This window comes from Aethalodelphis obliquidens, unplaced genomic scaffold (assembly GCF_003676395.1).
Source record: "Aethalodelphis obliquidens isolate GAN/ISIS:26980383/991018 unplaced genomic scaffold, ASM367639v1 scaffold2, whole genome shotgun sequence".
Lineage (NCBI taxonomy): Eukaryota > Metazoa > Chordata > Mammalia > Artiodactyla > Delphinidae > Aethalodelphis > Aethalodelphis obliquidens.
In genome coordinates, this window is record NW_020837946.1 from 28,293,592 (window position 1) to 28,304,684 (window position 11,093).

General features: G+C 38.5%; 1 long non-coding RNA gene and 1 pseudogene across 2 annotated transcripts in view; both read right to left on the bottom strand.

The window, feature by feature from the left end:
- Nucleotides 1–11,093, bottom strand: part of LOC113629053 (uncharacterized) — a 73,916-nt gene that overhangs the window by 17,240 nt on the left and 45,583 nt on the right. The gene's annotated exons all lie outside the window — the stretch shown is intronic.
- LOC113628923 (centromere protein N pseudogene) lies at nt 896–2,813 on the bottom strand (annotated as a pseudogene).

Below are 11,093 nucleotides of genomic sequence, written 5' to 3' on the forward strand. Positions count from 1 at the left end.
TGCCTTGACCGGCTGACTTAGATTTGTGATTTATTTGATCAGAAATGTGCTCTCTAACCACAGCACTTCAATTTATGGTTGCAGTTGGTTGGACAGTAGATGAAAAAACATAAGTAGAGAGCACTTAGGAAATCGAGCTGCTTCCCTAAATTACAGTTTCTAATTTGGTCATCATTTTAGGCCCCAACGCTGCTTGAGTTCTGATTTTTGCCCCGTAAATTTATAAAAGTGATATGGATAAGTCAGAAGGGCTAACTAGGTGATGACAAGGCCGTGAAGTCTCCTTACGTTGCTTCAGCCTGAAGAGGGAGATCTGTCTGTCCAGTGTCACACTTTTGTATGTGAGGAGCAGGAAACAGCAGGGAGATGAAAGGGAAGTGCTGGGAGCTACAAGTCTGTGGTGCAAAGATGAAAACACCTGTGGCAGGGACAGAACATGGACAGAGAGGAGAGAGGCCTGGTGCTCGGCTCTGCCCCGTGCCTGGGCACAGAAACAGTGGTGCAGCATTAGTGTGCAGAGGATGTAAGAAAAACAGATCTCCCAGAAACAGACTCACAGACACAGAGAACAGACTTGTGGTTGCCAAAGGGGAGGGGGAGTGGGGAAGAAATAGATTGGGAGTTTGGGATTAGCGGGTGCAAACTATTATATATAGAATGGATAAACAACAAGGTCCTACTGTAGAGCACAGGGAACTATAGTCAATATCCTGTGATAAACCATAGTGGAAAAGAATATGGAAAGGAATATATACATGTATAACTGAATCACTTTGCTGTAAAGCTGAAATTAGCACAGCATTATAAATCAACTATACTTCAATAAAATAAATTTTTTGTTTGTTTATTTTTTTTGTTACTCGTTTTCAAATATCTTTATTCACAAACCTGTTATTATCGGTCAGTTCAAATGCCATATGTATGATAAAATAGATTATAAGAAGTATCATATTTACAATGAAATCATTACTTTATATAGCTGAATCAACTGATAGGCTACCTCCTGCAATAATAACTTAATGGGTCCAATTCTACCTTTCGAATGGACCAATTTTATGATTCTCCTAGAAAGTTTTGAGTTGGGTATAGTTTCTTGGTGCTTCTTTCTGTGATCCAAGGCTTAAGAGAAAATCCCTGGAAACCAGCAACTGGAAGCAGGCCTCTCCAGGACTGAGGAGAGACAGGAGTGAGAAAAAAAGACATCCTGTCACATCTTAAAGTCCCACAACTGCTATGCTTTGCAAGAGGAGGAAAGAATCAGTCCCAAGAATTATACTGAACATTTCTCAAACATCAATATCAAGGATGAATCTCTAAAACAAGTTTGCAGATAGAAGCTCTCCAGCTAGTCATGAACTAAAATGCATATGCAATACAGTCAAGGATGCTGTGCTTACAGAACCACATACATCTTATTTATCTCTAATTTTAAAATAATTCATTGCCTTATTGGGTATGCAAGTGAGCATTGGAGAAAGTTGTGCATCTGCAATACTGGCTGGCGCTAAGGATTTCAGTGCTTCCAGAAGATGGGGGCTAGAGAACTTAACCAGGCACTGGAGGGGTTCTTCTCTCTCAGCCAGGATGCCCCCATTTAGTCACTTTTGAATTTCGTTTCAAGCTTGTATTGTGCAAATTCTAGTCTTGGTTGTGGATGGTCTCCAAAAATTTCTTGAGTCACTCTCTGGACTCTCTCTTTTTCTATTTTGCTTTCAGGAATGATCCTTGAATCCATATTTATATCTAGCTCAAGGCTTCTTTCTTGTAGAGGTGTAGTAGAGTTGAGTTTCAAAGGTCTGATTATACTGTTTAAAAACATTAGCCTTAAAAGCGTCCAGACACTGCCTTCTGAGGTCCATTTTCACAGTCTGATGGTGTTTGCTAGCAATTGTCAGTGCCTGACCCAGAAGGGGTAGATTGCTTTTCAGTTGGGAGGAAGAAGTGAAGGCATATGGAGTTTGGGAATAATACATCACGTAAGCAGGTTTGTACTGGTTTGGCTTTCTATACTGTGTTCCTCAGGCAATTCGAATCCATACTGCATTCTCCTCGGCACCTCTGAAGCTGACTGTCACATTTTTTAATGCTCTCTTAAGAATTTTTCTTAAGAATTTTGAATTGTTCCATATCAAAAAGGTCAATGTCTTCACCTGGTCCTTTACTCATCTGAAAAACATCCCAAACTTTCTGATGCCGATGAAATTGAGTATAAATGATGTCTAAAACGGCTGCATCATTGAGACTTGCACGATTCTCCTCACAAGGCAGAACCAAGTCCTGAACAAGAGATTCCTTTCTATGCTGGAAGTTTTCAGTCTGCAGTTGATTTTCAGACAAAAAATTCCAGGTTTTAGTATTGTCATCATTTCAGTCATTGGGATTTTCAAGATGGTCCTCCTGAAAAACTCGGAAACAGTTTCATCCATCTCTTTGGCACTTGGGACTTGCGGCAGTCGCGAAAGAGTCGCTTCAGAGGCGTGGAACCAGGCTTCTTCAAGGCTCCCGCCACACTTGGGGGCCCGATGCCATGCCCCCAGGGGTTCTCTTACCGTCCCACATCGCCGGCCGGCTCTCTCCTCATCAGCTGCTCCCCAATAAAATAAATTTTAAAAAAAGAATAGAAAAGCAGATCTCCAAGGCCATGACTCTGATGAGTGGCTGGCATATAATGTTGATAAGGATGGTCTGAGGTAGACTAAAGAAGAGAACACCTGAACTTGGCAGAAAGAATAACTGTGGGTGGGATTATTGATTTATTTTCAGTATTTAGCAGATATACTGGATCTCTTTTATCTTTTAATTTTTATTTTATTTTTAACGTCTTTATTGGAGTATAATTGCTTTACAATGGTGGGTTAGTTTCTGCTTTATAACAAAGTGAATCAGCTATACATATACATATATCCCCATATCTCCTCCCTCTTGCGTCTCTCTCCCACCCTCCCTATCCCACCCCTCTAGGTGGTCACAAAGCACCGAGCTGATCTCCCTGTGCTATGTGGCTGCTTCCCACTAGCTATCTACCTTACGTTTGGTAGTGTATATATGTCCATGCCTCTTTATCGCTTTGTCACCGTTTACACTTCCCCCTCCCCATAGCCTCAAGTCCATTCTCTAGTAAGTCTGTGTCTTTATTCCTGTTTCACCCCTAGGTTTTTCATGACATTTTTTTTTTAAATTCCATATATATGTGTTAGCATACGGTATTTGTCTCTCTCTTTCTGACTTACTTCACTCTGTATGACAGACTCTAGGTCTATCCACCTCATTACAAATAGCTCAATTTCGTCTCTTTTTATGGCTGAGTAATATTCCATTGTATATATGTGCCACATCTTCTTTATCCATTCATCCAATGATGGACACTTAGGTTGTTTCCATCTCTGGGCTATTGTAAATAGAGCTGCAATGAACATTTTGGTACATGACTCTTTTTGAATTATGGTTTTCTCAGGGTATATACCCAGTAGTGGGATTGCTGGGTCATATGGTAGTTCTATTTGTAGCTTTTTAAGGAACCTCCATACTGTTCTCCACAGTGGCTGTATCAATTTACATTCCCACCAACAGTGTAAGAGGGTTCCCTTTTCTCCACACCCTCTCCAGCATTTATTGTTTCTAGATTTTTTGATGATAGCCATTCTGACTGGTGTGAGATGATATCTCATTGTAGTTTTGATTTGCATTTCTCTCATGATTAGTGATGTTGAGCATTCTCTCATGTGTTTGTTGGCACTCTGTATATCTTCTTTGGAGAAATGTCTATTTAGGTCTTCTGCCCATTTTTGGATTGGGTTGTTTGTTTTTTTGTTATTAAGCTGCATGAGCTGCTTATAAATTTTGGAGATCAATCCTTTGTCAGTTGCTTCATTTGCAAATATTTTCTCCCATTCTGAGGGTTGTCTTTTCGTCTTGTTTATAGTTTCCTTTGCTGTGCAAAAGCTTTTAAGTTTCACTAGGTCCCATTTGTTTATTTTTGTTTTTATTTCCCTTTCTCTAGGAAGTGGGTCAAAAGGATCTTGCTGTGATGTATGTCATAGAGTGTTCTTCCTATGTTTTCCTCTAAGAGTTTTTAATGTCTGGCCTTACATTTAGGTCTTTAATCCATTTTGAGTTTATTTTTGTGTATGGTGTTAGGGACTGTTCTAATTTCATTCTTTTACATGTAGCTGTCCAGTTTTCCCAGCACCACTTATTGAAGAGGCTGTCTTTTCTCCATTGTATATTCTTGCCTCCTTTATCAAAAATAAGGTGACCATATGTGCATGGGTTTATCTCTGGGCTTTCTACCCTGTTCCATTGATCTATGTTTCTGTTTATGTGCCCATACCATACTGTCGATTACTGTAGCTTTTGTAGTATAGTCTGAAGTCCGGGAGCCTGATTCCTCCAGCTCTGTTTCTCTTTCTCAAGATTGCTTTGGCTATTCAGGGTCTTTTGTGTTTCCATACAAATTGTGAAATTTTTTGTTCTAGTTCTGTGAAAAATGCCATTGGCAGTTTGATAGGGATTGCATTGAATCTGTACATTGCTTTGAGTAGTATAGTCATTTTCACAATGTTGATTCTTCCAATCCAAGAACATGGTATATCTCTCCATCTGTTTGCATCATCTTTAATTTCTTTCATCAGTGTCTTATAGTTTTCTACATACAGGTCTTTTGTCTCCTTAGGTAGGTTTATTCCTAGATATTTTATTCTTTTTGTTGCAGTGGTAAATGGGAGTGTTTCCTTAATTTCTCTTTCAGATTTTTCATCATTAGTGTATAGGAATACAAGAGATTTCTATGCATTAATTTTGTATCCTGCTATTTTACCAAATTCATTGATTAGCTCTAGTAGTTTTCTGGTAGCATCTTTAGGATTCTCTATGTATAGTATCATGTCATCTGCAAACAGTGACAGCTTTACTTCTTTTCCGATTTGTATTCCTATTTTTTCTTTCTCTTCTCTGACTGCTGTGGCTAAAACTTCCAAAACAATGTTGATTAATAGTGGTGAGAGTGGACAACCTTGTCTTTTTCCTGACCTTAGATGAAATGGTTTCAGTTTTTCACCATTGAGAACAATGTTGGCTGTGGGTTTGTCATCTATGGCCTTTATTATGTTGAGGTAAGTTCCCTCTATGCCTACTTTCTGGAGAGTTTTTTCATAAATGGGTGTTGAATTTTGTCAAAAGCTTTTTCTGCATCTATTGAGATGATCATATGGTTTTTATTCTTCAATTTGTTAATATGGTGTATCACATTGATTGATTTGCGTATATTGAAGAATCCTTGCATTCCTGGGATAAACCCCACTTGATCATGGTGTAAGATCCTTTTAATGTGTTGTTGGATTTTGTTTGCTAGTGTTTTGTTGAGGATTTTTGCATCTATGTTCATCAGTGATATTGGCCTGTAGTTTTCTTTCTTTGTGACATCTTTGTCTGCTTTTGGTATCAGGGTGATGGTGGCCTCGTAGAATGAGTTTGGGAGTTTTCCTCCCTCTGCTATATTTTGGAAGAGTTTGAGGAGGATAGGTGTTAGCTCTTCCCTAAATGTTTGATAGAATTCGCCTGTGAAGCCATCTGGTCCTGGGCTTTTGTCTGTTGGAAGATTTTTAATCACAGTTTCAATTTCATATTGGTCTATTTATATTTTCTATTTCTTCCTGGTTCAGTCTCAGAAGGCTGTGCTTTTCTAAGAATTTGTCCATTTCTTCCAGCTTGTCCATTTGATTGGCATAGAGTTGCTTGTAGTAATCTCTCATGATCCTCTGTATTTCTGCAGTGTCAGTTGTTACTTCTCCTTTTTCATTTCTAATTCTATTGATGTTAGTCTTCTCCCCTTTTTTCTTGATGACTCTGGCTAATTAATGGTTTATCAATTTTGTTTATCTTCTCAAAGAACCACGTTTAGTTTTATTGATCTTTGCTATTTTTTTCCCTTCATTTCTTTTTCATTTATTTCTGATCTGATCTTTATGATTTCTTTTCTTCTGCTAACTTTGGGGGATTTTTGTTCTTCTTTCTCTAATTGCTTTAGGTGTAAGGTTAGGTTGTTTATTTGAGATGTCTCTTGTTTCTTGAGGTAGGATTGTATTGCTATATACTTCCCTCTTAGAACTGCTTTTGCTGCATCCCATAGGTTTTGGGTTGTCTTGTTTTCATTGTAATTTGTTTCTAGGTATTTTTTGATTTCCTTTTTGATTTCTTCAGTGATCTCTTGGTTATTTAGTAGTGTATTGTTTAGCCTCCATGTGTTTGTATTTTTAAAATTTATTTATTTATTTTTGCGGTACACAGGCCTCTCACTGTTGTGGCCTCTCCTGTTGTGGAGCACAGGCTCCGGACACACAGCCTCAGTGGCCATGGCTCACGGGCCCAGCAGCTCCACGGCATGTGGGTTCTTCCCAGACTGGGGCACGAACCCGTGTCCCCTGCATCGGCAGGCGGACTCTCAACCACTGCGCCACCAGGGAAGCCTGTGTTTGTATTTTTTACAGATTTTTTCCTGTAATTGACATCTAGTCTCATAGTGTTGTGGTCAGAAAAGATACTTGGTACGATTGCAATTTTCTTAAATTTAGCAAGGCTTGATTTGTGACCCAAGATATGATCTATCCTGGAGAATGTTCCATGAGCACTTGAGGAGAAAGTATATTCTGTTGTTTTTGGATGGAATGTCCTATAAGTATCAATTAAGTCCATCTTGTTTAATGTATCATTTAAAGCTTGTGTTTCCTTATTTATTTTTATTTTGCTTGCTAGAACTCTTTTAAATCTTCCCCACTTTTTGTTTAAAATCAAAGGAATGGTTGAGGCTGAGGCAATGACAGTTGTGAGAAAAAGTGGGAACTTTAGAGTTTGGTGCTTATGGGTTCTTATTCAGAAATCTCATAAAAATCCAGAGTAGACACATTATAAAGAGATGAGAGGCATCAACAAAGACAGCATCTGAAAAATGATGAGGAGATCAAAAGATAGGACACTGGACACTCTTCAAATGCTATTTCTCCTAGCATTTGAGTCTTTTAAAATCTCACTATCCTCAAGTAATCCTTAAAAAACACAATTTATTTTCCATTTAGTGACTGACAAAGGGCAATCAATACTTCACGTAGGCAATGTGATGATTAATTTTATGTTAGATCATGAAATGTTAGACTGGGCTAATGGATGCCCAGGTAGCTGGTAAAACACTATTTCTGGGTGTGTCTGTGAGAATGTCTCCGAAAGAGATTAGCATTTGGTTGAGTAGATTGAGTAAAGATCTGCCCTCACCATTGTGGGTGGGCATCATCCAATCCACTGAGGGTCCGAACAGGATAAAAAAGGCAAAGGAAGGGCAAAATCTCAGCTTTCTCTTTTTGAGCTTGAATGACCGTCTTCTCCTGACCCCAGACATTAAAGCCCTGCTTCTTGAGCCTTCACGTTCCAGGACTTACAGCAGTACCCACTCCTACCCTTCCATCCCACCCACACCCCCTTCCACTTTGCAGGCCTTTGGACTCAAACTGAATTATTCCACCAGCTTTCCTGGTTCTCCAGCTTGCAGAGGACAGATTGCGGGACTTCTCAGCCACCAAAACTGTGTGAGCCAATTCATAAAATAAATATCTTCAGTATATCTATCATTTATCTATCTATCTAACCATCCATCTATCAATCCATCCATCCATCCTATTGGTTCTCTCTCTTTGGAGAACCCTAATACAGCCCATTTCTTCACATAAAAAGTATTCTGTTATAGGGAGAATATGAAGCAGACTGAAAAGTATAATCAGACTTCTCTTCCTCTTCTATTCCATTCCCTTCCCTTCCTTTCTCTTCTCTTCCTAAACAATTCAGTCCTAAAGCTATTAGGTGGGACAAAGCAAGGCATGTGTCTGTGGTAGTAGGGGTGGAGTGTGGGGAGCCATGATGGCCCGGCATGGGGCACCAGAATCGGAGCAGAGAGGAAAGGGTGCCCATCAGAGGGGCAGCCCTGTGCAAATGCAGAGTCCCAGTGGAGTATAGAGGCCATTCCATGGAGGTGGAGGTCTTAGGGTAAGGAGGTAGGGTTGCCAGATTTAGCCAAGGGGGAAAAAAGCCAATAAAACAAAACTTGACACCCTATTAAATTTGAATTTCAGATAAACAATGAATAATTTTTTAGTATAAATATGTCTCAAATCTTGCATGAATTGTTTGTAGTTTATCTGAAATTCAAATTTAACTGGACATCCTGTATTTTATCTGGCAACATTACGAGGAGGGCTTCCACACAGAGGGTGGCCTGCTGTTGGGTGTGGAGTTCCAGTGGGTGAGAAGGGCATCCATGAAGAAGGTGGGAAGTGGCTTGAGCTGGGGAGTCAGAGCTGGAGCAGAGAAAGAGGGCACTAGCACGGGAGATGGGGCAGCAGAGGAGGCGTGAGGTTCTTAGAAAATCAAGGTGTCTGCAGGGCGGTGCTAGCTCCAAAGGCTCTAGGGGAGAATCCTTCCAGCGTCAGATGGCTTGTGGCTGCAGAAGTCCAATCTCTGCCTCTGTCCTTGTATGGCCTTCCCCTCTTCTCCCTGTGTGTCTCTCTTCTCTGTGTGTGTTTTTCATAAAGACACCTGCCATTGGATTTAAGTTCCACCCAGATAATCCAAGATGATCCCACCTTAAGATCTTAATTACATCTGCAAAGACCCCTTTTTCAAGTAAGGTCACATTCATAGGTTCCAGGGGCTAGGATGTGGACATATAATTTTGGGGACCACCATTCAATCCACTTATAGTTATATAAAGAAAATTGATCAAATAAGCAAATGTTTTAAAGATAATAGAAGCCTGGTTTTTCCTAGTGGAGAACAATATAAAAAGATATTGGATTGGAATTAGGTGTGTCAGTGTGAACTTATACTTTTTAATATATAACTAGAGAAATAATTCTAGATGGAAATGTCTGCCTGTGTGTATACCTGTATGCTGTCTACTGGCCAGCAACATCCCAATAGCAATGAATACATCTAGCACCCAGGTCTTGGCTTCTAAATACCATTTTCCACTAAAGGGAATCAAGTTTCCTTGGAGAAGTGGCTGATTCCAGGGCCGGTGCAAGAAAAGTACAAGGCAATCCTAGAATATTTTGTTGTACCAGAAAACAAAGAGGTTTTCAAAAAATAAAGAAGACATGTCAAAAGGACACAAGCCAACTTGAACAGGCTCCCAGTTGCCAAATCGGGGACAAACTGAACGTGGACACAAATAATGATAACAATGGATTATAATCCATGAATAAAACATGAATCTATGAGTCCATACTGATCTAAATGAATGAGTAAATTAAAAGTTTGATGAGAAACAGAATATGTTCATAGTTCCAAAGTACCTCCCCACAAAGTATTTATTAATTACAAAGGGGAAAAGAATAATTTTACAGTGAAGAAGCCTGGCAGACACCACCTTGATCAAATGGTCAAAGTGAACATCATCAGTAATGGGACAAATGTAAATCACATACGACCTGGCAAAGAGGAAAACTCAGCATTAGTTCTGTTTTTCTTGACAAATATTCATAATAAATTTCGGCTTAATCATGAGGAAATATAAATTAAACCCAAATTGATAAAATAAAAAAATAACAGGCCTGTACTCTTCCAGAGTGTCAAGACCATGAGATCAAGAAAAGACTGAACCAATGTTCCAATATATAGGAAAACTATACAGAGACATGACAACTGCATATAATACCTGACTCTGAATTGGATGCTTTTGCTATAAAGGAATTATTGGAACAATTGGCCAAACTTGAATGGAGACTATAAATTATTAGACGGTAGTAGTGTATCAATGTTAAGTTCTGGATTTGGGTTGTTATTCTATGGTTAAGTGGGAGAGTGTTATTTGTAGGAAAGCACACAGAGAAATATTCAGGGGTGATGTGGCATTGATAACTTACTCTCAAATGACTAAAGAAAATAAAATTCTTTGAATTGTACTTTCAACCTTTCTGTAATTGTTTCAAAATTTAAACCTGTTATTTCAAAATTTTAAAAAATGAACAAGTACAGTCAGAAAGGCCAAGAAGTGTGTTCATATATGTCCACTGCAGCATTAGCTATAATATCAGAAAACTAAAAACACTGAAAATGTGTAACAATTTGTACATGATGATCTCAAGTGTGTTTTAAAATATGGAAAAATGATTATAAAGAAATATATGAAAATGTTAAGGTTATGTATATCTATGTGGAAGAACTATGACTTTGTGTTTTTGCAGGGGCATGTATTATGTATAGAAGGAATGTTATGGTTCACTAGGACTAGATAGTAGAATTTAATTATAAAGTAAATAGAAGTGAGGAAAGGGATTAGATGAAATCGTATGAAGTAGATAGTAGAATTGAATCATACAGAGAAATTGCACATATATGTCTTTAATTTCTGCCAAGTCAACTGTGCACACTCAAATTGTATTTTTCCTACAACCTAGAGCTGAAATGCAAGCCCAACAACCTCATCTGTTGCCTAACAATAGAAACGGTGATGGACTCCAATGCTGTAGGAAGAACTGGCTGCACTGAATTCACTAAGAAATGGTAAAGACTAGACTAATCTTGATTATTGCTGTACTCTGGGCAATTCAACACCTTTTCCAGGATAATTTTCACTTGACATGCTGTGTAGGAGGTAACCCTTGGTTAAAAAGTGACTCTAGCTTTGACCTTAGGTTAAATTTTAACATTTACTTTAATTCCTTCTAGGGATCTTAACTACATAGTCTAAATTTTTTTAAAATTGAGATATAATTCACATAGCATAAAATTTTTGTTTTAATGATCCATTTTTAACATGGTGCAGGATATCCACAGTGAAAAAAGAATTTTCGTTTTAAATTATTCTACAGATTTGTTTAAAAGAAATGGAAATTCAAATTTTAACATTTGGAAAGAAAAGTGATTAGATCAAATCAATGGGAAAAACGTTTGACTGGCCCCTTCATTAAAAACAACCAAGGTGGGGACTCAACTGAGCCTGGACATCGTAGCCGAAGTATTGATAGAAGTAAACAAAGTTTATCTTTATTGACACCCTCGCAACACACACACACACACACACACACACACACACACACACACACACACAC